Below are 25,881 nucleotides of genomic sequence, written 5' to 3'. Positions count from 1 at the left end.
AGAGGACTGATACCTCAATTTGCCTTCCAAATCTTTGTAATTGTCAAAGCTATATGATTTTATATAATAGAAGCAGAAAGTGTAATTAACATCACAAGTGGTCTGTTTCCAGTCTCCTATATTTGACATTTCATAATTTCTTGCAAAATTGTATTCTTTTGCTGCTGAATTTGCCTACGCTTTCCCTCTGCACCATGACCACTTTACAAAGTTGATATAAATACAATAATTTCACTCTGTATAGAAATTCAAGGTGAATGCATTTCCACATTAAAAACATAATCTTTCCTTAAAATATTTTGCTGTTAAAATAGTTGTAGGATTGAAGAAATGAAATTTGCCATGGCAAAAGCTTTTATTTGGCCTCAAAGAAATACAAATGGGATTTGATAAACTCTATAAAGCAGCAAATAAGTATATGGTGTGTGCAACTTCTTCCACTAAATTCAAAAGTGAAGTGTTACTTTTCTTATCGTTACTATGTAGCAAAAAAACCACAATAATACAGTAGATGACCTGAAGTGCATAGTGCTCTAGGATACATTAGCAATGGTCTTTGTATTCCAGGGAGTCAGCATCCAATGCAAGACAGATCCCTAACCATGATACCTCAGCAATAGCTAGCCAAAGAGGTCTGAATACTGAATTTTCACCTGTAAAGACAGGTAAAAATTTTCACCCGTAAAGACAGTCCTGACTTCAGTCCAACTGAACATAAATCTACTGAATTTCATACTTTTTCTTTCTTACTCTTTATTGAAAAAATTGCAAAATATACAGGAAACATTCAACAGTTCTTCCATATACAGTCTTACCTCAGCCCAATCAGGTGTCAGCATTAGCAGATCACAGAGTGAATATGAAACAATGTTATATTAAAAACACCTAACAGAGGCATCGTAAGATATTTAGTAAACAGATTTAACAATTCAATATAAATGCTCAAATCTACTCTGTCATGTACATCCTTGTTCTGAAACAAAACTTTGTGCTTTTGTACTAGAAGGCAGAGATGCTAGCCAGGACTCCCAACACTCAAAGAAAAATGATACTACCAAATACCTGTACTCACACAACTAGTAACCACGTACTCACACCCAAATATTGAAGCAAACTCCATATTTTTCCCATAACGTTAGATTCACAGTACTGTGAGATTGTCTTTTTATGCCTGTCCAGGAAAGTCTTATACACTACACCCAAAAAGCAGTACTTTCAGGAAGTACTGTTCAATTTGCTACTTAGTAAAGAAACAATCTACATATGATCTATTAAAATGCATAATTTTGTAAGATGACCAAATAAATCAATGGAACTGTTTCAACAGCTCTATAAGCAGCTTTACAGACATCTGTTCCGAATATATCCATCAATTTATATTAATTAAAGTATGGAAATATTTATGCAGAAGCATATAGCACAGGTAAGTTTGTGCAGGGAATTTAGGTTTCTTGACAAATTTCACTGACGTACCAAGGAACAGTATAGTTTAAGAGCTTCCTTAAAGGTCTACACAGAGGGACTCAGAGTTATAAATTGCTATGCTTTATGAACACAAGTCCTACACATATATAATACATTGTGTTGTTGAATTTCTATGAATAATTTAATATCAAAGCTAATGAATTCCAAAAATTTTGAAATTGTAAGTACATTACAACTATAACACATTAACAAATAGGGCTTGACCTTTTATAGGAGTGGAAATCTACAGTTTTTAAAATTAACATTTCCTACTCTGTTATTCTTAATCTCTTACTGGGTCTTTCCTTGCCAGTTCCTTTTGACTCGGCAAATTTCTGTATTAAACTTTCAACTGTAGTATTTGTCATGTTATTAATAAACTCTTCGTGTACCTTCAAAAAAAATTACCACACACAAAGGGAATTTAAAAAACAGTAATTAACAGAATATAATTGACTTTAAGAAGTGTTTACTTTTAACTCTAGAGCTACTGTTCAAAAATACTTCCTTCAAAAATATATTTAAAGGGTTTCCAGAAATCAGTAGACATTTTATCAAGGAAATCCCTTCATTGCTTTAGTATTAGCCAGTGTGTGTATAATACAGATAGAAATGAGTGATGAAAGAATACAGCTTGATGAGTGGTCTGGGATTTACTTCAATTTCTTCCATCTAAACCACTTTCGTATACATCATTTTCTGAAATTGTCAACATGTCCCACTACAATGTCAGGAAGACACTCTGCCTCTTAAGCCAACACCAGTTAAGGGTGTGAATAGTTCCCACTGTATTATCACAGTTCCCACCTGTTTGAATAAAAGCACTACTGTTGTAATGTTTTTGGTCTCACAAAGGAACAACCACATGTTTTTCCAACAAGGAAGTATGTATATGCTTTAGAAATAAATAGCACGACCCTTGTGACCATCATTCATTAGCAGAAAACCTCAAAACTAAGGAAAAGTGACTCAAATTAAGCGCACGCAAATAAAACTACATTTCAACACATCAAAAATTAAGGAATACTTATAAGAGTTGCATCTAAAAAACAACTTGAATCTAAATAAAAGATACTATAAAAGCTTCTTTTAACACTGTTACTAAAGGCCTTTTGCTCATAAAAACTGAAGTGTATCAAAAATTTGGAAGCTTTTCAGACTGATAATTTCAAGTTTTAGTTAAAATAAAATTACAAGTATCCCATTATGTGTAAAATTAGTGCTAATTTAATATCTAAAGAACAGAACTTTGAAATACACTAATAATTCTTCAAATTGTCAAAATATTTTCTGTTAACACAAAATGTAATCATTATTCAGCCTTATTCTGTAAAATTTGTGATATTGAATGTATAAATGCACCAAGAAGCAGTAAAATTTCTGGTTTATATTGAATTTAGATATTAAAAAGATTTGTAATACAATGAACAAAATTAGAGGATGATCTACTCAATAAAAATTTTTAGAGAGGCTTGAATAAGGGAACATATATATACAAACATCACAAAAAGTCAAAATGACAATTTAATAAGCATTCAAATCTCCTTCAAACATCTGATAAAAAAGTTCAGTACCTGTATAACGTTTGATATTTGTGGTAAAAAGAACCAAATCTGCTTGAAAATCTTTTGAATCTTATGGATCATTTCTATTTATCTCCTCTTTCTCATTCCAGTTTTAAAAGTTACTGTCATTTGAAAGATGTGATCTTGTAATTACCACAAACACAGTAAGAAATGCTTCATTTAGTATGGACCATAATCCAAATTAAAAAAAAAAATTAAAAAATGATAATATAAAAATTATTTCTCCTATTTGTGAATGAATTTCTTTTATGATGTTTGAGAATGATTCTATAATCTCTTTCATATGAAGATGCGTTTCTTCAATATCTTGAAATTTCTGTAAACCAATATAAGCAATTATAATGAAAATAATTCTTAAACTACTAAATCTTAATTTTTAATACTTAAATATGCTAAACAGAAAAAAAAATATTTTTCAGACATTTATCAGCGATTACACTGTTTAAGAAAGGAAGTTGCATAATTCACAGTTACAAAATAATGTACTTTAAAATGACATCCTGATCTCCAAATTGGAGAGAGATGGATTTGAAGGATGGACCATTCGGTGGATAAAGAATTGGCTTGAAGGCCTCACCCAGAAAGTGGTGGTCAATGGCTCTATGTCCGGGTGGAGGCCGGTGACGGGTGGTGTCCCTTGGGGGTCTGTCCTGGGTCTGGTACTGTTTAATATCTTTATCGCCAACATAGACAATGGGATCGAGTGCACCCTCAGCAAATTTGCAGATGACACCAAGCTGAGAGGTGCAGTTCATACAACAGAAGGATGGGATGCCATCCAAAGGGACCTGGACAAGCTTGAGGTTCAAGTGTGCCCATGTGAACTTAATGAGGTTCAACAAGTCCAAGTGCAAGGTGCTGCACCTGGGTCAGGGCAATCCCGGACATGAGTACAGGCATGGAGAAGAACTCATTGAGACCAGCCCTGCAGAGAAGGACTTGGGGGTTCTGGTGGACGAAAAGCTTGACATGAGCCAGCAGTGCATGCTTGCAGCCCAGAAGGCCAACTGCATCTTGGGCTGCATTAAAAGAGGAATGGCCAGCAGGTCGAGGGAGGTGATTGTCCCCCCTCTACTCTGCTCTTGTGAGGCCCCACTTGGGAGTACTGCATCCAGGTCTGGGGCCCCCAGTACAAGAAGGCTGTTGATCTGTTAGAGCGGGTCCAGAGGAGGGCCACAAAGTTGATCAGAGGGCTGGAGCACCTCTCCAATGAAGAGGGGCTGAGAGAGCTGGGGATGTTCAGCCTACAGAAGGGTAGGCTCTAGGGTGACCTCATTGCGGCTTTTCAATACTTAAAGGGGGCTTATAAGAAAGATGGAGAGCAACTTTTTGCTCGGGCAGATAATTACAGGACAAGAAGGAATGGTTTAAAAGAGGGGAGATTTAGACTAGAGGTTAGGAGGAAATTCTTCACTCAGAGGGTGGTCAAGCACTGGAACAGGTTGGCCAGAGAGGTTGTGGATGCCCCTTCCCTGGAGGTGTTCAAGACCAGATTGGACGAGGCCCTGGGCACCCTGTTCTAGTGGGTGGCATCCCTGCCCATGGCAGGGGGATTGGAACTAGATGATCTTTAAGGTCCCTCCCAACCCAAGCTGTTCTATGAATCTATGAAAATTTAATAGATCCTTCTAGAACCGTTATTCAACTTCTGAGTTTTTTAAACTTTCACCTATAATTGTTTTTCAAAACATTTGACCTATTTCTACCAAGTGAAAATAAGGTTAGAGAGTATTTAAAAAGTCTCCTTTCTGCATTAGTGAATAGTCTCATCTCCTTTTTCATCTAATCCCAGAAACCCTATTTCTGTATCTGTTTTGCATCGGCACCCTCTCTTCCTGCTTACAATATACACATGCTTTCTCTTTCTCAAGTTAAATCTATTTCCTTTGCTTCTTTACGTATCACATGCCCCCGTACTCTGATTCACAAACACAAGTACAACTCCATACAGACAAATCAAATCTCTCTGTCTTCTAAACTCTCAGTCTTTACTTTGCCATACTTATATGCCTCTCTAGCCACGAATCAAGCAGATTAAAATAGGATTTTTCCTCCAGCAGCCTTCCTTCTTGATTAAAGAGGATACAGTCATCCTCTGCAGCTTATTTATAATATTACTACTTTTAGTGATTGCTTGATTTTATATATACAGTTTATATACTGTATTATTTTGCTTTGAAAGCTATCTATGGTCCATGTCTATAATATCTGCTCTTAATCACTATCGTGGCCACATATTATTCTCCTTTAAACTCTTCTCTATAATGCGTATCAAAACAGATGGCCAAATCTTTTTATTATATCAGTGGATAGTGCACCCACCCCCCACCCATTCCACTTCAATATTTCTTGCTTATTGTTTTATACTTAGTATTTAAAATGTTTGAAGTAGTAAATTTTTTATAGTACATAAAACAAAGGTTCTGATCAAAGACTAAAGCAATCTAGGCACTATAATACACACCACAGATATAATCATTAACCAAATAGTTTATTTGCACTTTTAAAAGATCAGTCTATTTTGAAAAGATGTACTGAAACAATTCTGTAATGTTAATGACCCAAGTACAAGCCATTTTTTTTTATTCTTATTGTAGCATAGAACACGAAGATCTTTGTCAGTATCTTTAGCTGTTCAATTCATACACAGCATACACAGTTTAAGCATCATTCCTTTTTATAAACGTTTTCCTTTCAATTTAAAAATGTAAAGAATTATTCCTCATTCTTGAACTTTATATGCAGATTGCTCAACACCAAAGTCATCCAAACAGTCAACTGTACTCAATTCTAGTTAAGACAGGTTTTCCAAGAACTGACTGGGAGTGTCACAAGCAGTGTTTGCAAGCAGGGACAGAGAGGGCGTGACAGTTTGTGCAGAAGGGCAGCACATTCTGACAGTAGGAGGGCTGCTGCCTGCTCTGCTCACCAGCAGGCTTGGGCTGCAGCCCTGATGGCCTCCTCAACCAACAGCAACGTATTAAACAACATTCTGTCAGGTGTGTGGCAGCAAGGAGGCACAGACATGGTGACCACTTGACAGAAAGCCACACCCTCTGCTTCTGTTCCTCTGCCACCTGGTAGAACTAACGCAACCACCCTGACAGAGCTCCAGGCAGTTCATGCAACCACCCACCTCTCAGGCTGTAGGGTGTGCCTGAGGCTACTCCCTGAGGTGGAGGACAACAGCAAGCACACCTGTGGGAGTTGTAAGTCATAAGAGGATCCCCTGTCCATCCACTCAGCTTCCATTACTGAATAGATATGAGGCTCTGGTATGGTAGATGAGGGATGTGAGAAGACGGAAGAAGAGGCATCAAAACCAGTGCCGTGAAGAAACAGTGGCAAGTTGTAGTCATAGGTGACTCCCCTTCTGAAGGGAACAAAGGCTCCCATCTGCAGACCAAACCCTCTTCCCAGAGAAATTTGCTGCGTCCCCAGGGCTCAGATCAGGGATGTTACCAGGAAGCTTTCAAGCATAATACAGCCTCCAGACTATTACCCACTTGTACTGGGTCTGGCTGGGATGGAGTTAACTTTCCCTGCAGCAGCCCATACAGTGCTGTGCTCTGCACTTGTAGCTAAAACAGCAGTGGTATCACACCAGTGTTGTGTCTGCTGCTGAGCAGTGCTGGCACAGCATCAGGACTCCCTCTAACCCCCCAAGAGCCAGCAGGCTGGGGGTGGGCAAGAGGTGGGGAGGGAACATCACCAGGGTAGCTGACCTAAACAAACCAAAGGGATATTCCACACCATATGACATCACACTCAGCAACAAAAGGTGGAAAGAGGAAGGAGAGGGGAGGGGTGGGCTCTCATTGTGAAAATGTCTGTCTTCCCGAACAACATCTACGCGCGTTGAGGCCCTGCTTCAAGGACGTGGTCAAGCATCGCTCGTTGGTGGGAAGTAGAGAGTAATTTCTTTCCTCTGCACTTCCACATGGCCTTTGCTTGTGTTTTTTTTTCTTTTTTTTTTCCCTTTCCCCCTTTTCCTTTTAGTTACATTTTTTCATTAATAATAATTTTCCCTTAATAATTATTTTTCCTTTAATTAAATTATCCTTAGCTCAACCTGTGAGTTGTTTTTTTCCTTTTCTTCTTCCCCTCCTCTTCTGAGGAGGGGAGTGAGAGAGCGGCTGTGATGGAGTTCAGCTGCCTAGCAAGGTAAAACCACCATACCACCCCTCCTCTATCAAGTGGGTACCAATGATGTAGTTACAGGAAGCCCAAAGTCAATGAAAACACATTTCAGGGCCCTGGGAAGATGGTTGAAGGACTCAGGAGCACAGTGTTTTCCTCAATCCTCCCAGTAATGGGGAGAGAAAAGGAAAGAAACAAGCAAGCTCAGGTCATCAATGCCTGTCTCCAAGACTGGTGCCTCTGACAGAATTCTGGGTTTTATAATCATGGAAGAATCTTCAAGATGTCTCAATGGGGGAAATGTTTCATAGCCTGTAACCTGTCAAGACTGACTGAGAGGGCTTTAAACTAGGATCGATGGGAGAAGGGGGAATACCATTAGGAACACTGAGGTTAAGCCAAGGGATGGTACAGCACCTTCTGAGGGTGGCAAGGCTAATGGGAGCATCTAAGCTGCTCCAGGGAGCACTGCAAGTTCAGGAGCACAACTGAAATACTTGTATACCAATGCACACAGCATGAGGAACAAACAGGATGAACTCGAAGCTTTGGTCCTTTCCCAGAGTTACGATATCATTGGTATTAGTGAGACTCAGTAGAATGAGTGGCACAAGTGGAGTGCTGGGATGGAGGGATGGAGGGGTATTGGCTGTTCAGGAAGGATAGGCAGAGCAGGCGAGGTAGAGGTGTTGTACTGTATGTAGGGGAAAGATTAGACTGTACAGCCCTTGCCATTAGGGATGATGTGGTAGAGAGCCTCTGGGTGAGGATTTAAGGGAATGGATAGCAAAGCAAATGTTGCCATGGGTGTCTACTATCAAACGCCCACGCAGGACGATAGCATGGATGAGCTATTCTATAGGCAATTACAGGAAATCTCAGGATTGGTTGCCCTTGTCCTTATGGGAGACCAACTTCAACCTTAACTGGGAATACCATACTGCTGTGAAAAGCAAGTCTGGGAAATTCCTAGAGCATGTTGAAGATTATTTGAGACTGGAAGTTCTGAGAGAAAAATAGGAAAGAAGCCCTCCTAGACCTGTTTGAGAATAGGGAAGGCCTTGTGGGAGAGGTGATGGGAGGTGGCTGTCTTGGCCACAGTGATCATGAAATAGTTGAGTTCAAAATTTTTGGTGTAAGGAGAAAAAAGGTCAGCAGAGTTGCCACCCTGGACTTTAAGAGAGCAGACTTTAAGCTTCTCAGGGAGCTAGTTAGAAGTCTCCCCTGAGAATCAGCTCTAGAGGGTTTTGGGGTCCATGAGCTGGTCGCTTTTCAAGAACCGCCTCTTAAAAGCTCAGGAGCAGGCAATCCCACTGTGCTGTAAGTCAAGCGAATGGGGCAGAAGACCAGCCTGGCTGAACAGGGCAGAAAAAGAAGATATGTGACCTCTGGAAGCAAGGTCTGGCTTCACAAGGAGAGTACAGATCTGCAATTCGCATCTGCAGGGAGAAAAAAAGAAAAGCTAAACCTCAACTTGAGTTGACGCTCGCCACTGTGGCGTCAGACAACAAAAAAGACTTTTTCAAGTATGTTAACAGCAAGAGGAGGTCAAAGGAAAACACTGGACTCATACAGAAAAAAAAAAGGCAGCAAACTTTAACAAGGTGGAATAACTGGCAAATAATGTTTTCTTAGCAACTGCATATAATACAACTATAGTTTTACTCAATCTTTCAACATGAGCAATTTCTGTCAAATCCAATTTCTAAACAGCAAAGTAAACTATATTTTCATACTTTAATCACAATAAAATCTTCCATGTTTATTGCAGCAAAAACTAACTTGTAATTCAAGATTATGAAAATCATGTTTCAAAATTCAGTCTATCAAAATCATGCATCACAAGTCACTTTGATAATGCAGGTAAGATAGTAAATGACAAATACATAAAAAAAAATACATAAAACCTGTACCACATCAGTTCAAGATGCTAGTGTTCTTTATTTGAACAGTCCAAGAAAGATTTAAGTTAAGCCAACTGATTTTGCACTGAAACAGCTGAGAATGTTCACACATTTAATTTCTTTTCAGAACTAGTATATTTAATGTGAAATATACTACAAATTAAGATCATCTAGGGTATATGTGATTTAGTAAGGGACTTTCACATATTTATACATTTTGTTATTTTTCCTATCCCATCATATGTAAAGGAGCTGTCCTGCAACCAAACTGTAGATGCAGCAACACCATTCTATTTAAATAAAATTGAACAGATCGGACTTATACTGGCAGAATTCCAATTTTCACTTCCAATATATAGCTGTGGAAGGTAGTAAGAATTTTACGTTGACCATTATCATAAGTGAAAATTTAAATTTAGAGTAAAAGGGTTGTTACAGTTGAAGAACTAAGGACATTTAGACAAGTATGGTTTGTAATGAGATATAAATTTGTACTATTTGTGCACTGGAGAAGAAAAAAAAGAAAAAAGCCCAGAAGTATGGTCAGGCTTTCCCAGATGTAATATCTGGTATAGTAAAAATATTTTTTCCTCTCTCCAGATACCTCAATCAGGTTGAAATACCCAATATCTACCAATACCTACCTATTAACACAAATAAGGAGGAAAAAAAAAAGCATCTTCATATTCTGTTACTAGATAAGAATTGATCCTTTTCTTCTTTTGTTGTAGTGGATTGTTTAAATGGCTTTTTTTTTTTTTAAGCACATTATGAAAAGCCCAGATAGTTTGCTTGCTGAAAGCCCTACGTTTTCCTTCACCTACTCTTATTTGTGGAACATTTCCAGGAGTAATGTTACACTTCAGTGGCAAAGATTCTTTTATTACTATTATACTTGTTTCCAAGAACTGATTTTAAAATACAAGTTTAAAGAAGTTGTCCAGTCCCGAAATTCACAAGTGATTGTAATCACACATGCAAATGTCAATCCCAATCAAACTGCCTAGGGATGAACCACAAATATTCTAGTTACAGAGAGACACAATCCTAAAGCAACAGATGCAAATCTATAAGGTGGACACACATTCAGTTAAATCCAGATCAGCATCTCACACACTTTAAGCTGGCTTAAAGACCCAAGTCTCTACCCTTTGTACCACATTGCCTCTTCCTTTGTGCCAACACAAATGCTCGCGTGATCTCATAACAAAGATGACCCCAGACCTCTTCTGGGTTAAAGCCAACCTTCATCAATACATTAGCTTTTGTCTGGATTAGTTCCACAAGAAAGATCCTCACACAAACGCACAACAAAGGAAGAAGCATGGAAAGAGGACAACTGCTGCTTTTGACAGCAATGCTAACTTAAAATATATATTGAAAACAGCTTCACACATCAGAGATGAGAGAGAAGGACAACAGGCCTTATAACCTAGACCATGAATTTTCTTGGTGAATTTTTTATTTTTTAACGCAAGTGGTTTTTATACCACTGAATAACTGCAGTCATCACCCAGTCTTACACTAAAAAACAACAACAAAAAAATGCACTTAAGAGTCACATTTTTAAAGAGAGAAAAATAACATACTTGAGCAAATTTAACTCCAACTGGTAAGACAAGCATAGGGGGTTATAGTTCCTCCAACCAGAACCTAGTCAAGATACTGGGAAAAAAAAAAAAAAAAAGACAACACCACACTACAACACTATGATAGATCCCAGTATTATAACTCCTATGAATGAATTCTGGCTCACCAACAATTCACAGGATTTTCCGCACAATCACAAGGCTTCCAGAATATATAATACTTAATAATTATAATTTATATAATATATATAATATATAATACTTCCAGAAGTTCATTTTTTGTTTTCTTCCTAAAAATTTCTTCAGAAAGTCTTTCTAGAGTGCTAGTATTCCAACGTGTCATTCAAGAACACTTTCATCACAGGTCGAGAGCCTGCCTTTCAAACCTATTATTTTTGACAGTATATTTTTATATAAATTCGAAAGGAGATCATTCTATCTCGGAGCAATTTTTCAAAAGCTTCAGATATCTTCAGAAAGATAAAATAGAACATATTAACCTATACTGAGTTACCTTTTAAAATAACACTCCCCTGTGCAGTTTCTGTCATTTTCTGTTCAAAATCAGATTTAACCACAGCATATTTCTCCACATATAGTTTATAGGTATTTGTAGCTTTTTTCAATTTAACTGCTGCCTACAGATCAGTACAAAAAAAGCGTCAAATGGTCAAGCATCCAATCTGATCCAAGGATTTTAAAGTCACTATTAAGAGAAAGCCTAGGATGACCTATAAAAATATTCAGAGGCATATCAAAACAGTAAAGTGTCATAACAAAATTTTACCACCAAATAACTTTAACAAGCCAACAGAGATTTCTGTTTAAAGCTAAACATAAACCACATAAAAAGGTAACAAAGTAATTATGTCATTTAAATCCCTTCCCCTTATCAAGGATGACTAACTTGTAATATATGTTCTGAAATCAATATTTGAAAGCACGCATTGCTGAAGTTAACTAATTAGCTGATATGTAAAATATTCAGATCAGCAACAGAAAAGCATGAAGACAGCAGGGTTGGAATTCAGAACAAACAGCTATTAGTGCAATTCTAAAAGAGTCAAGGGTGAAAAACAAAAACAAAAACAAAAACAGAAACAAAAACAAGAAGGCACAGCTCTATTTGAAGTGAAATAAGAAAAATAAGGAAAAACACATTCAAAAGTACAGGTGCTACATCAACATAAATGTTAAGATTAAGAGAAGATATTTGAAAGTGAAGTTAATGCAGAACATACTGAGGGCCAGATTCATGCAGATTAGACTTGTTTATAATAGTCCTTTTTGGCTTTATAACAAAAAAAATTATTTGTTGTTAATAAACCAAAATTTTCTTTTTGTGGGCTTGATATTCCTGGAAGACAAAGAAATGCAGGAGAATCCCAATACTGACTGAACTTTCTTTTTGTTTCCAACTGGACAAGAGATTGCAATGTTATATCTTAAAAGCAAGCCTTGCATCAAGTCTTCTCCTACTGAAAAGTTTAAATCTATTTACAAGAGATCACAAAAAATATTTTGAACGGGCTGACATCTGCCATCCCACACATTTCTGATTCATGTCTAGAAACCAGTAGTGATTGTCATCTGAGACAGAAACCAGGAAAAAAAAAAAAAAGGATTTGTATTAAAGATAAAACAATCAGAACATGGTCAACAGGATCACTTTTGTCATCAGTGACAAGACAATAACCAACTATCTTCTCCACTAAGACAGAATGGTCTTATTGCTTTTCTTCTAACAAGAACAGTCCTACACAGATCAGATAAATGAAATGGAAATATGCAGAGGTATCAACATTTAAAAAAGATAATACAGGGAAACATAACCACTTTCCTCTACTATTACTTTGTTTCCTGAAAACCAGAAAAAGTTTCAGTGTTGCTAGCAGGTTGACAGGTGATCCTTCCCCTCTACTCAGCACTGGTGAAGCCACATCTGGAACAGTGTCCAGTTCTGGGCCCCCCAGTACGAGACACATATGGAATTCCTGGAAAGAGTCCAACAAAGGGCCACAAAGATGATTAAGGAACTGAAGCATCTCTCCTATGAGGAAAGACTGAGAGAGCTGGGACTCTTCAGCCTAGAGAAGAAAAGACTTGGGGGGAATCTCATCAATATATATAAATACCTGAAAGGAGGGCATGAAGAGGACAAAACCAGAGCCAGGCTCTTTTCAGTGGTGCCCAGCAAAAGGACAAGAGACAATGTGCACAAATGGAAACATAGGAGGTTCTGTCTGAACCCTTAAAAAAAAAAGTCCTATTAAAGCCCTACGAGAATTAAATTAAAGCCCTACGAGAATTAAATTTGGCCAAGGACATCAAGGGCAACAAGAAAGGCTTGCATAGGCATGCCAGTAAAAAAAAAAAAAAAAAGAAGACTAGGGAAATTGTGGGCCCTCTCCAGAAGGAAACAGGAGACCTGGTTACCCAGGATACAGAAGAGAAGGCTGAGGTAGTTAATGACTTCTTTGCCTCACTCTCCACCATCAAGAGCTCTAGCCACATAGCCCAAGTCCCAGAAGGCAAAGGCAGGGACGAGGGGCCCCTCCCCTGGAAGAGGAGAAACATAACCCCCATTTTTAAAAAGGGAAAAAAGGATGACCCGAGGAACTACAGGCCAGTCAGTCTCACCTCTGTGCCCAGCAAAATCGTGGAGCAGATCCTCCTGGAAACTATGCTAAGGCACATGGAAAATTAGGAGGTAATTGTTAACAGTCAGGATGGCTTCACTAAGGGCAGATGGTTCCCAACAAATGTGTTGGCCTTCTATGACGGGGTTACAGCATTGGTGGATAGGGAAAGAGCAAGTGACATCATCTACTTGGACTTGTGCAAAGCATTTGACACTGTCCCCCATGATAATCCTTGTCTCAAAGTTGGAGGGACATGGATTTGATGGGTGGACCATTCGGTGGATAAGGAATTGGCTGGATGGTCACATTCAACCAGTTGCAATCAACAGCTCAAGGTCATGCATCTGGGCTGGGGCAATCCCAAGCATAAATACAGATTGGGTGGAGAATGGATTGAGAACAGCTCTGAGGAGAAGGACCTGGGGGCGTTGGTTGACGAGAAGCTCGACATGAGCCAGCAATGTGTGCTTGCAGCCCAGAAAGCAAACTGTATCCTGGGCTGCATCAAAAGAAGCATGTCCAGCAGGTCGAGGGAGGTGATTCTCCTCTCATGAGACCCCACTTGGAGTATTGCATCCAGCTCTGGGGCCCCCAGCACAAGAAGGATGTGGATCTGCTAGAACGTGTCCAGAAGAGGGCCAGGTTGGATGGGGCTTTGAGCCCTGATCTAGTGTAAGGTGTCTCTGCCCATGGCAGGGGGGCTGGAATTAGATGATCTTTAAGGTCCCTTCCAGTCCAAACCATTCTATGATTCTATGAACATCAGGAAACTTAAAACAAAAAACAACAGGTTGCCCAGAGAGGTTGTGGAGTCTCCCTCCAGGTTCTGGGCAGCCCTGCTTGAGCAGGGGGTTGGACAAGATGACCTCCAGAGGTCCCTTCCAACCTCAACCGTTCTGTAAATGAATCAAACTCTCCCATGACCCAAGGATAGTACTAAATACATCATCAATACTCATCCCTTGAGTTTTTGGTCCAAGTAATTGTGATGTCTTAAATTAGTATCGAAAGTAGCATTAACTTGTTTTTCTTCTCAATGGAACAGATTTCTAATAGTCCTATAATTAGCTATTTTGTCTCAGTTGAAGTGACAGCACAAGACTTCCTACTCCTTAATTTAAAAAAACAAGGGCACTGAGTGTTTATTTACCTAAGAAAATTTATCCAAAATCATAATAGATGCTGAATCAATTATACATAATTTCTGTAAAAGCCACTAAACAAAATTATCATATGATGTAGGTAATTACAAAATAAATAATTAGAACTGCAGTGCAGTTAGAGAGTACAGATGAAGCGTAAACAAAATATAACTAGGTATTCAAAGTACGTACGTTATAAAATAACCACTATTTACCTACTTTTAGTCCTTTTAGAGCATTTCAATTACTAATACAAGGTGAACGCATTACAGATTGACAACACAATGAATTTAACGTGTCACAGAACTACCTTATTGACTTCCCTCTGTGTTGCTCCTTCTTTTTTCAAACGTACTTGTTCAATACACTTTGCATTGTAGTTTTCCTTTGACTTCTGTAAGGCCTGAGTGATACTTTGAATGTTTTGCACTGCTTCTAATGTTCCAGAATCATCTTCTTTATTCTGCCAAATATAACATCGTTGTCAAAACCAAATCATTTTAATTTTCATGTTAAGAAGTCATTGGACACGCATACAATAAAAAATAACCTTTTTATAAGCTTTCATTTGTTCATCTCCATACTTGTGAACTTCTTTTATTAGTTCTTGTAATCTCCGCACAAGATCCAAGTGGCAGCTTGCTAGTTTTTCTGTTGAGGTTTTGAAAACATCCCACACTGGTGCAAATGTCCTGGATTGAGAGGAAAAAAAATATTTAATGCTCATCTGGATTTTTTCCTTTCAGTCAACTATGTTTTTTTTTTTTTTTTTTTTTTTACATAGTGCTAAATCATAACTGATATGCTTACAGAAGTTCCACTGTGTTCCTAATACTGAAACAAACAAGAAACCCACCAACTGCTATAAATGATGTTCTTATTAAATACATTTCAAATGTGCTTGGAATCCTAACTTTTCAGTGTGTGCATTTTTCTTCTCATTTCTCTATCAGCAACACATAAGAATGATAAGTGATATTCCTAAAGATGATGCAAGAGCAACTCAAGAAATTTAACATGTATAAATATTTTATGTGCATACTTGAATAGCACAAAGAAAAGACTTAGCTAATCAAGTTTCCAGTTGTCTTACATCATTATAGCTGCAAGATGCGGGGAAAAATATTGGCAAAGATGGTCTGCCACTAGAAGAGATTTACTGATTAACAGAGATTAACCATATGGTAAAGGAAAGCAGGTGATGGGTCATTCCTCAAACTTAGATTTCTATACTGAATGGATTTATTCAGCTGTTCTAAAGGTACACTCTTACCTCAGTTTCCTAATCAATGGTGCTGAAAAAAATTAATACCACGTCTAAGCTTTAAAGCACTGATGTTCGCACTAACATGCAGATACAGAACCTTTCAAGAGCAGCAACAACTGGTTATCGAAATATCCACTTATGAAAGCTCTCCACATTTATAGCTGCAATTACTATAAATAAACCTTTAGCCTCATCTAGCAAGTCTGAGCTGCTGGCATAATCTTTCTAATGAAAAAGCATCCATTAATCACTCAATTTTTAAAAACTTAGATCATGTATAAAATTTTAATGAAAGTATAGACTAAATCTATTGAAAAGTATCATTCTTAACATCTCTGAGGACAGAGATAACACCTGAGAAAATAGAAATAACAGAAATAAATTTACTGCCATGTTTGTAGACCACACGTTCCTTCCTCAGAATAAATACTATAGGCTTGAAAGCACAATAAAGAATGTAACTTTCTATTATGTATACCTGTGGTGGTCTTACCCAGCTGAGCAGCTGAGCTCCACCACAACTACTCTCTCACTCCCCCTCTGTAGTGGGTTTACGTGGCAAGGTTTTGGTAGCAGGGGGCCATAGGGCTGGCTTCTGTGAGAAGAATCTAGAAGCTGCCCCATGTTTGGTAAGGGCCCCACTGCTGACCAGAGCCGAGCCAATAAGTGATGTTCTTCGCGCCTCTGTGAGAGCATATTTAAGACAGAGGGAAAAAAAAAATGCTGCTACACAGCAGCTGGGAGAGTGAGAGGAGTGAGGAACAGCCTTGCAGGAGCCAAGGTCAGTGAAGAAGGAGGGGGAGAGGTGCTCCAGGCGCCAGAGCAGAAGTTCCCCTGCGGCCTGTGGTGAGGACGATATTGAAGCAGGCTATCCCCCTGCAGCCCATGGAGTACCACGGTGGAGCAGGGTTCCACCCTGCAGTCCGTGGAGGAGACCATGGTGGAACAGGTGGACCTGCACCGACAGAGGCTGCGGCCTGTGGAGGACCCCTGGCGGAGCAGATCCTGGGCCAGACCTGTAGCCCGTGGAGGGGAGACCACGCAGGAGCAGGTGATCTGGCAGGAGCTGCTGCCCGTGGGGGATCCAGGTTGGAGCAGTTCGCTCCTGAGGGATGGACCCCGTGGTACGGACCCATATGTGGAGCAGTTCTCGAAGAGCTGCTGCCTGTGGGAAGCCCATGCATGATCAGTTCAGCAAGGACTGCATCCCGTGGGAGGGACCCCACAGCACAGGGGACGAGAGTGACCGAGAAGGAGCGGTGGAGACAGATTCACACAGATTCACAGATTTCTCTAGGTTGGAAGAGACCTCAAGATCATCGAGTCCAACCTCCGACCTAACACTAAGTACTCCACTAAACCATATCCCTAAGCTCTACATCTAAACGTCTTTTAAAGACCTCCAGGGATGGTGACTCCACCACCTCCCTGGGCAGCCCGTTCCAATGCTTAATAACCCTTTCGGTAAAGAAGTACTTCCTAACATCCAACCTAAAACTCCCCTGTCGCAACTTTAGCCCATTCCCCCTCGTCCTGTCACCAGGCACGTGGGAGAATAGACCAACCCCCACCTCTCTACAGCCTCCTTTCAGGTAACTGTAGAGAGCGATGAGGTCGCCCCTGAGCCTCCTCTTCTCCAGGCTGAACAAGCCCAGCTCCCTCAGCCGCTCCTCGTAAGACTTGTTCTCCAGACCCCTCACAAGCTTGGTCGCCCTTCTCTGGACTCGCTCGAGCACGTCCATGTCCTTCCTGTAGCGAGGGGCCCAGAACTGAACACAGTACTCGAGGTGCGGCCTCACCAGAGCCGAGTACAGGGGCACAATCACTTCCCTCGACCTGCTGGCCACACTGCTTCTTATACAGGCCAGGATGCCGTTGGCCTTCTTGGCCACCTGAGCACACTGCTGGCTCATATTCAGCCGACTATCCACCAATACTCCCAGGTCCTTCTCGGCCAGGCAGCTTTCCAGCCACTCATCTCCCAGCCTGTAGCTCTGCTTGGGGTTGTTGCAGCCCAGGTGCAGGACCCGGCACTTGGCCTTGTTGAACTTCATGCAGTTGACCTCAGCCCATCGCTCCAGCCTATCCAGATCCTCCTGCAGAGCCTTCCTGCCCTCGAGCAGATCGACACACGCACTTAGCTTGGTGTCGTCTGCAAACTTACTGAGGGTGCACTGGACGCCCTCATCCAGATCATCAATAAAGATATTAAAGAGGACCGGCCCCAGTACCGAGCCCTGGGGGACTCCACTAGTGACCGGCCTCCAACCAGATTTGACTCCATTCACCACAACTCTCTGGGCCCGGCCATCCAGCCAGTTTCTAACCCAGCGAAGCGTACGCCAGTCCAAGCCCCGAGCAGCCAGTTTCTCGAGGAGAATGTTGTGGGGAACGGTGTCAAAAGCCTTAAAACGAAGCACTATAGACTTAAAGACGAAGCACTATAGACTGACCACAACCCCCATTCCCCCGTTCCCCTGTGCCGCTCGGGGGGAGGAGGTGGAAGAGGGTGGATGGGGGGAAGGCATTTTTGGTTTCTTTCCTTTGTTTCTCACTTGCTTGTTAGTAATAGGCAATAAATCTTACTATCTCCCTATGCTGAGTCTGTTTTGCCCGTCACTATAATTGTTAAGTGATCTCCCTGTCCTTATCTCAACCCTTGAGCCCTTTTCATCGTATTTTCTCCCCCTTCCTCTTTGAGGAGGGGGAGTGAGAGAGCGGCTGTGGTGTAACTCGGCTGCCCACCCGAGTAAAACCACCACTCTCCTCAAAGGGAAAAGGGAAGAAAATACAAGGAAAAGGGCTCAAGGGTTGAGATCAGGACAGGGAGATCACTCAGCAATTATCATCACGGGAAAAACGGACTCGGCATAGGGAGATTAATAAAATTTATTACATTTTACTAACAAGCTAGAGCAGTGAGAAACAAACAAAAAAACTAAAAACACCTTTCCCCCCCATCCATCCTCTTCCAACTCCTCCCCCTGAGCAGCGCAGGGGAATGGGGGAATGGGGGCTGTGGTCAGTCCGTAACACTTGGTCTTCGCTGCTCCTTCACGGTCATTCTCTTCCCCTGCTCCAACGTGGGGGTCCCTCCCGTGGGATACAGTCCTTTCAGAACTGATCCTGCGTCAAACTGGCCAAAGGGGTATTCCATACCATCTGACGTCATGCTGCACAATTATATGGCGGGGCTGGCTGTGGTGGGGGGACCGGCTGCTCGGGGATAGGCTGGGCATCGGTCAGTGGGTGGTGAGCAATTACATCACAATTACATCACAAGTGCATCACTTGTTTTGTACACATTATTATTAGTAGCACTATTATTTTTTTTCTTGTCTTTTCTGTCCTAATAAACTGTCTTTATCTCAACCAACAGGCTTCATTTTCCTGATTCTCTCCCCCGTCCCAGAGAGGGAGGGCGTGGGTGAGCGAATGGTGTGTGCAGCTTAGCTGCCAGCTGGGTTAAACCACAACAGTCCTTTTTGGCGCCCAACGTGGGGCATGAAGTGTTGAGATAATGACAGATCTGACTAGAGCGTGTTAAAACAAAATCCTTATAAGCATTATATCAGTTTAATAGTTTCTAATCACAATGCCGATTTTTGTGATCTCAAGTCTGCTGTGCCTGCTTTCCGAGCTGAGTTATATAACGCATTACTATATTTGTACTCAGCATTGCCATCAACTCCGTACTTTGGAAATCCTACCTCAGAAACTAATAATAATTACACATTTCATGCTTTTTCTTCAGGGAGCCAGTCTATGGAGGTGTCAGGGGAAGTTGTTTTTTCCCAATTGTTCCCTCCCCCTTTCTTCTCCTCCAGGCAAGTTATGGTAGCTTGACAAAACTTTGAATATCCTTGGGATGTTCAGACCAGCCTGCTCTTGTTGTTAGGTCTCCTGAATGCACTTCAGGTTTTGTCTAAGGTTAAACAAATACTTAAGAATGTCATCCAGAGATCTGTCCTGAGGCAGGATAGTTATGAGTGGCAGGGAGAGTGGGAGGATATGGGAAGGCATCTAGAGCAGTGGGCACCTCCAGTGCTTTGGAAATTCACCCCTGAACAAATGCAAAATCCTAAAAAATTGGTAGAGTGCTTGAAAAAGGTGTGTCATCACTCTGGCAACACCAGACATACACAAATCACTGCAACGTGCTGGGGCTTGGCCTATCCTTACCGAGCTGCATTCAATGCCAGTATAACCCCAGTGACAGACCCTGCGGCCACTTCAACCCCTGAGACAGGCCCAGTGGCCACTCTAAGCCCTACAACGGGCCCCAAGGCTGAGCCAGGGAAACAAACTGTACCAGTGTCAGTTGCACCCGTAACCAAGATGAAAACATGGTTTAGAGACTCAGATCGTTTAGAACGCAGAGAAACTCCTGCTAAGACTAGGTATGGAGAAGACAAGGCCGGGCCATCAGAGGAACAGGAGGATGAAGATGAAGATGTCGCAAAACAACAATAACTACCCGGAACCTATACGTAGCGTGAGCTACGAGAAGTGCAAAAAGATTTCAGTCGTTATCTAGGTGAGCACCTTGTCACCTGGCCGCTCCAGTGCTGGGACACTGGAGCCAATTGTCTGGAATTAGAGGGCAGGGAAGCCAGGTGGCTGGGATCCCTTGCTAGAGATGCAGGCATTGACAAAGCAATTGGGAAAGGAGCACCAGGCTTCAGCCTCTGGAGGTGTCTCCTGTCAGCTGTGAAGGAAAGGTATCCCTTCAAGGAAGAACTTGTATGTCTACCAGGCAAGTGGACCACTATGGAGAAGGGAATCCAGTACCTGAGGGAATTAGCCGTACGGGAGGTGATTTATGATGACCTAGACAACGAACAAATATCCACAGATCCAGATGAAGTCAAGTGTACAAGACCCATGTGGCAGAAGTTTGTATGGAGTGCACCATCATTATATGCCAGCTCATTGGCAGGAATGACCTGGAAGGACCATGAGGAACCCCCAGTGGATGAATTGGCTAAACAACTCTGGCAGTATGAAGAAAGTCTCTCCTCTTCCCTAATGGCCTGTGTCTCGGCTGTGGAGAAACTTTCTAAAGAGGTCCACCAACTTAAAGAGAATTTATCTTCCTCCCCACCTATAAAAAACAGTGTCTCAGCTAACAGGGGCAATCGTCCTTCTGTCCAAGGAAGAAGATATAGGGGGTACACACCCCATGACACCCTGTGGTTTTACCTACATGACCATGGCGAGGACATGAGAAAATGGGATGGGAAATCTACCTCGACCCTAGAGGCACGGGTACGTGAGTTGCAAGGAAAAACAATCGGAAAAAAGGGGTTCTCTGAGAAACTTGCTGCTCCAGCTTCCAGCGAGCAGTCCTCCAGACACAGTAATGAAGATTCTGACCAGGCTTAGAGGGGCCCTGCCTCCAGCCAAGGGGAGGAAAGGGACAATCGAGTTTATTGGACTGTGTAGATTCGATGGTCTGGCATTTCAGACGCACAGAAGTATAAGGCTTTAGTAGACACCGGTGCACAGTGTACTCTAATGCCATCAAGCTATAAAGGGCCAGAACCCATCTGTATTTATGGTGTGATGGGGGGATCCCAGCAGTTAACTGTATTGGAGGCTGAAGTGAGTCTAACTGGGAATGAGTGGCAAAAGCACCCTATTGTGACTGGCCCAGAAGCTCCATGCATCCTTGGCATAGACTACCTCAGGAGAGGATATTTCAAGGACCCAAAAGGGTTCCGCTGGGCTTTTGGCATAGCTGCCTTAGAGACAGAGGCCATTAAACAGTTGTCTACCTTGCCCGGTCTCTCAGAGGACCCTTCTGTTATGGGGTTGCTGAGTGTCGAAGAACAGCAGGTGCCAATCGCTACCACAACTGTGCACCGGCGGCAATATCGCACCAACCGAGACTCCCTGATTCCCATCCATAAGCTAATTCGTCAACTGGAGAGCCAAGGAGTGATCAGCAAGACTCACTCACCCTTTAATAGTCCCATATGGCCAGTGCGAAAGTCTAATGGTGAGTGGAGACTAACAGTGGACTATCGTGGCCTGAACAAAGTCACGCCACCGCTGAGTGCTGCAGTGCTGGACATGCTAGAACTCCAGTATGAACTGGAATCAAAGGGAGCCAAGTGGTATGCCACAACTGACATTGCTACTGCATTTTTCTCCATCCGTTTAAAAGCAGAGTGTAGGCCACAGTTTGCTTTTACTTGGAGGGGTATCCAATACACCTGGAATTGACTTCCCCAAGGGTGGGAACACAGCCTTACCATTTGCCATGGACCGATCCAGTCTACACTGGAACAGGGGGAATCTACTGAACACCTGCAGTACATCGATGACATCATTGTGTGGGGTGACACAGCAGATGTTTATAAGAAAGGGAAGATGTGGGGAAGGAATTCGCAGGTGGCTTTGCGCTGTTTCACACGTCCCTGAACTAGAGATAATGAGGAAATAAGCGGTAGAAACAAAAACTTGAGCAAGGTAGAGATAAATAACTTGGCTGCAGTGATAAAGATAGACTTTGGGCAGTGGCCAATTGCTGGTTGGCTTGGGGTGCGTTCTGAGGGTTTCTAACCAACTGTATGACTGATTCGGGTACGTGGACAGCGCATGGGGTTACGGGGAAAGTATATGTAGTGGAGAAAAACGGCAATAAAGGTCTCCTGTTCAAGAGCCATCAGGAGTCCATGTCTTTCATCCCTTCAAATGGTGACCCCGATGTGATCAGGAAGAGAGCAACGCTGAGAGAAGCGTCTGAAGGGACCCCAGCCAAACGACTCAAGCTGGCGGCAGGACCGCGGCTTTAATCCTGGGACATCACCTCAAGAAGCAGGTGAGCGGCTGGGGCATTAACTATGGGAGCTAATTTATCGGCCGAAGAGGAGGTGATAGCTAAGCTACTGAATCAACTCCTGGTAAAAAGGGGAGTGAAATATGACCCGCATAAAGTGAAACGATTGCTAAAGTTCTTACGAAAGAACGGGGCCCCGATAACAGCTCCGGCAGCGTTTGATGTAAAAACTTGGGAGAACGCGGGGACAACTATATAGGACGCTGTCTCGCGGGGAGATACAACAGCTGCTGAGGTGATAACGACCTGGCACTTAGTAACTGAGACACTGAGATCATGGCAAGCGGAAAAAAGGGAGCGGACAGCGGCCGCTCAGGCTACGCAGGTGGGTGAAAAAAAAAAAGCGGTGACTGCGTACCGCCAGAGGAAGTAAACCTGACAGACTTGGGAACAGAGTCGGAGACAATGTCTCAGCGGCCGTCAGCACCGCCGCTGCCACCGCCCACAAGGCCAGCGGATCCGCCCGCGGGGAATCCTTTTGACCCCCCAGATCGTTGTAAACAACTTCAGAGAGAAGCAATGGGGGGGGGGGGGGGGGGGGGGGGTAGGGCTCGTTTTTCTAGCCCAAGTTCAGGATCGTGGGCAAAATGACTGGAACCCCTTCCAGTGGGACCTTATTAAAGAACTGCGTAAGACGGTGACCACTTATGGGTTATCGGCCCCGTTTACGCAGTTCCTGCTGGAGAACGTCATGACGGGTCAGCTTTTAACCCCCTTCGACATACGACAAATGGCAGCGATTATATTAACTCCGACACAAAAATTATTATGGGAACAGAAATGGAAAGAGTTGTGCGAACATGCAGCACTCCAAAATTTAGAAAGGCAGCCGGGGGATCCGCTTTTCGGAGCCGGTATACCTCAACTGATGGGTACGGACCCGATAGCAGATCCGCGCCTTCAGGCGCGTCTAGATCCAGGCATCCTCCGGCTGACTGCGACCCTAGCCCTCCAGGCAATGTTAAGAATTCCAGAGACCGGGAAGCCCGCGCAGCCCTTTACAAAGGTCCAGCAAGGGGTGTCTGAACCATACATGCAGTTTATTGATCGGCTTCGCGATGCATTAGATAAGCAGATCGACAATCAGGAAGCAAAAGACGCCTTGCTACAAAGGCTAGCGGTAGAAAACGCAAATACCAACTGTAAAAAGGTGCTACAGGCTCTGCCCGTGAATGCAACAATAGTTCAGATGACAGAGGCGTGTAACCGAGGGGTTCTATCGAACATCATACCGAATCGCTGGCGTCCGCTTTTGCAACAGCACTAACCATCAGCCAGGACCCCAAGGGTCAGAAAAAATGCTATCGGTGTGGAGACCCGAGCCACCTAGTCTTCGCATGCCCCCGGCGTAGGCGGGGGGGCGGCCCGCGGGCAGTTCCGCCCACTTTGTGTCCCAGATGTGGAAGGGGACGCCACTGGGCGAGCCAATGACGCTCTAAATACAACGCGGAAGGGCAGCCTTTGCCACCGCGGCAGGGAAAGGGGAGGAGGAGCGCGGGGCGGGGCCGCCCGACGACACAAGCACCCCCGCCTCCCGGTCAAAGGAGGAACCTCCCACAAGGGAGGGCTCTAAATGTAAGGCTAACGCAGGGTCCAGCGCCACCTGCAGCCCCGCTGTCACCTCCGGGCACCCCCCCGGCCGCCCCGCCCCGCCGCCGGCTGCTGCGTTTCTCAGGTTTAAGCGCCCGCCTGCACGCACCGGGCGCTGCCACGTTCCGCCTGCTGCTGCGTCCGGGCCCGCCGCCCCGCGGGCCCCCGCTCGCCGCCGCCCGCCGCCGCCGCTGCTGCCCCCCGCCACCCCCCACCCCCGGGCCGGCCTCCCCTCAGCCCGCCGGCCCCTCTGCTGGCGCTGCGGGCCGCCGCCGGCAGTTCGGCCAAGGATGTGGGTGGATCCCCTGAACAGGCAGCCACAGATCTCAGCAGGGAAAACAAGAAACTCAATAAATCCCAGCAGCTGAAAAAAGTTTTCAAAGAATATGGTGCTGTAGGGGTTTCATTCCACGCTGGAATTTCATTAGTATCTCTAGGAATCTTCTACCTGGCTGTATCAAGTGGTGTGGATATGACTGCAGTTCTCTTCAAACTTGGTTTCAGTGAATCATCGCTGCAATCTAAAAGGGCTGCTGGTACAGGCACATTTGTGTTGGCATATGCTATTCACAAATTGTTTGCTCCAGTACAAATCAGCATTACTATAGTTTCTGTGCCATTTATTGTCCGATACTGCCGGAAGATTGGTTTCTTCAAACCTCCTACCCCAAATCCGTGATAACTTCTTATTGTTTTTTACTCACCCAACATGGGGCTCAAGGAATTTGAGATAAGGATGATAGTTGAGAGAAGTAACGGGCAAAACATGGACTGGATGTTTTTTTTTATGAATGTAATAGTTGTGAAGAATTTAAGAAAGCAGCAATTGTGAGGAATATGTTTCATATTAGTGTGGTAAGGGACGAGGGGTGGTGTGTGTGTAAATTGTCCACCTCGTCGGTGTTGTGATGCTGTTATGTTTATTTTGGTGTGGGGAATTCTTTTTCTTTTTGATGTAAGTGAAGTTTGTGAAGCTTGTGATGACTGTAAAGTAAGAGTATATTGTGATTATTCTTAAATATGCTTTTCACAGAGGCGAGGGGTGGAATGTAGTGGGTTTACGTGGCAAGGTTTTGGTAGCAGGGGGCCATAGGGGTGGCTTCTGTGAGAAGAATCTAGAAGCTGCCCCATGTTAGGTAAGGGCCCCACTGCTGACCAGAGCCGAGCCAATAAGTGATGTTGGTTGCGCCTCTGTGAGAGCATATTTAAGACAGGGGGGAAAACAAAACAAAACAAAACAAAACAAAAAAAACCACAAACCACACTGCGCTTCACAGCAGCTGGGAGAGTGGGAGGAGTGAGGAACAGCCTTGCAGGTGCCAAGGTCAGTGAAGGAGGGGGAGAGGTGCTCCAGGCGCCGGAGCAGAAGTCCCCTGCATCCCGTGGTGAGGACCATGGTGAAGCAGGCTGTCCCCCTGCAGCCCATGGAGTACCACAGTGGAGCAGGGTTCCGCGCTACAGCCCAGCTGCCATGGTTACCACTGTGGACACCTTCTCAGGAAGAACCAGAGGGAGTGCCGGAGTGGATGTCTCCACAGTAACAGACGCCACCTTGTGGGGTACTCACGTTCATAAAATTCCATTGAACGTCAAAGGACCAATTGGGAATGACTGTAGTGCATTGCTGCTAGGACGATCAAGTGCAACTTTGACCGGATTGTTTGTTTTGCTGGGAATAATTGATGCCAACTATAATGGAGAAATCCAAGCTAT

General features: G+C 43.2%; 1 long non-coding RNA gene across 1 annotated transcript; it reads right to left on the bottom strand.

Moving 5' to 3' along the window:
• Positions 1-420: 420 nt before the first annotated feature.
• On the bottom strand, positions 421-24,128 carry LOC136788816 (uncharacterized). Its single transcript, XR_010827389.1, has 3 exons — positions 23,811-24,128; positions 15,018-15,159; positions 421-14,930 (listed from the first exon to the last, which is right to left on the bottom strand). It is a non-coding gene; the product is annotated as an uncharacterized lncRNA (long non-coding RNA).
• Between the last annotated feature and the right edge of the window lie 1,753 nt (positions 24,129-25,881).

Source organism: Anser cygnoides, chromosome W, assembly GCF_040182565.1.
Source record: "Anser cygnoides isolate HZ-2024a breed goose chromosome W, Taihu_goose_T2T_genome, whole genome shotgun sequence".
Taxonomy (NCBI): Eukaryota; Metazoa; Chordata; class Aves; order Anseriformes; family Anatidae; genus Anser; species Anser cygnoides.
The sequence above is the reverse complement of the archived record's forward strand: the minus strand, read 5'-3'. Positions and strand labels throughout refer to the sequence as shown.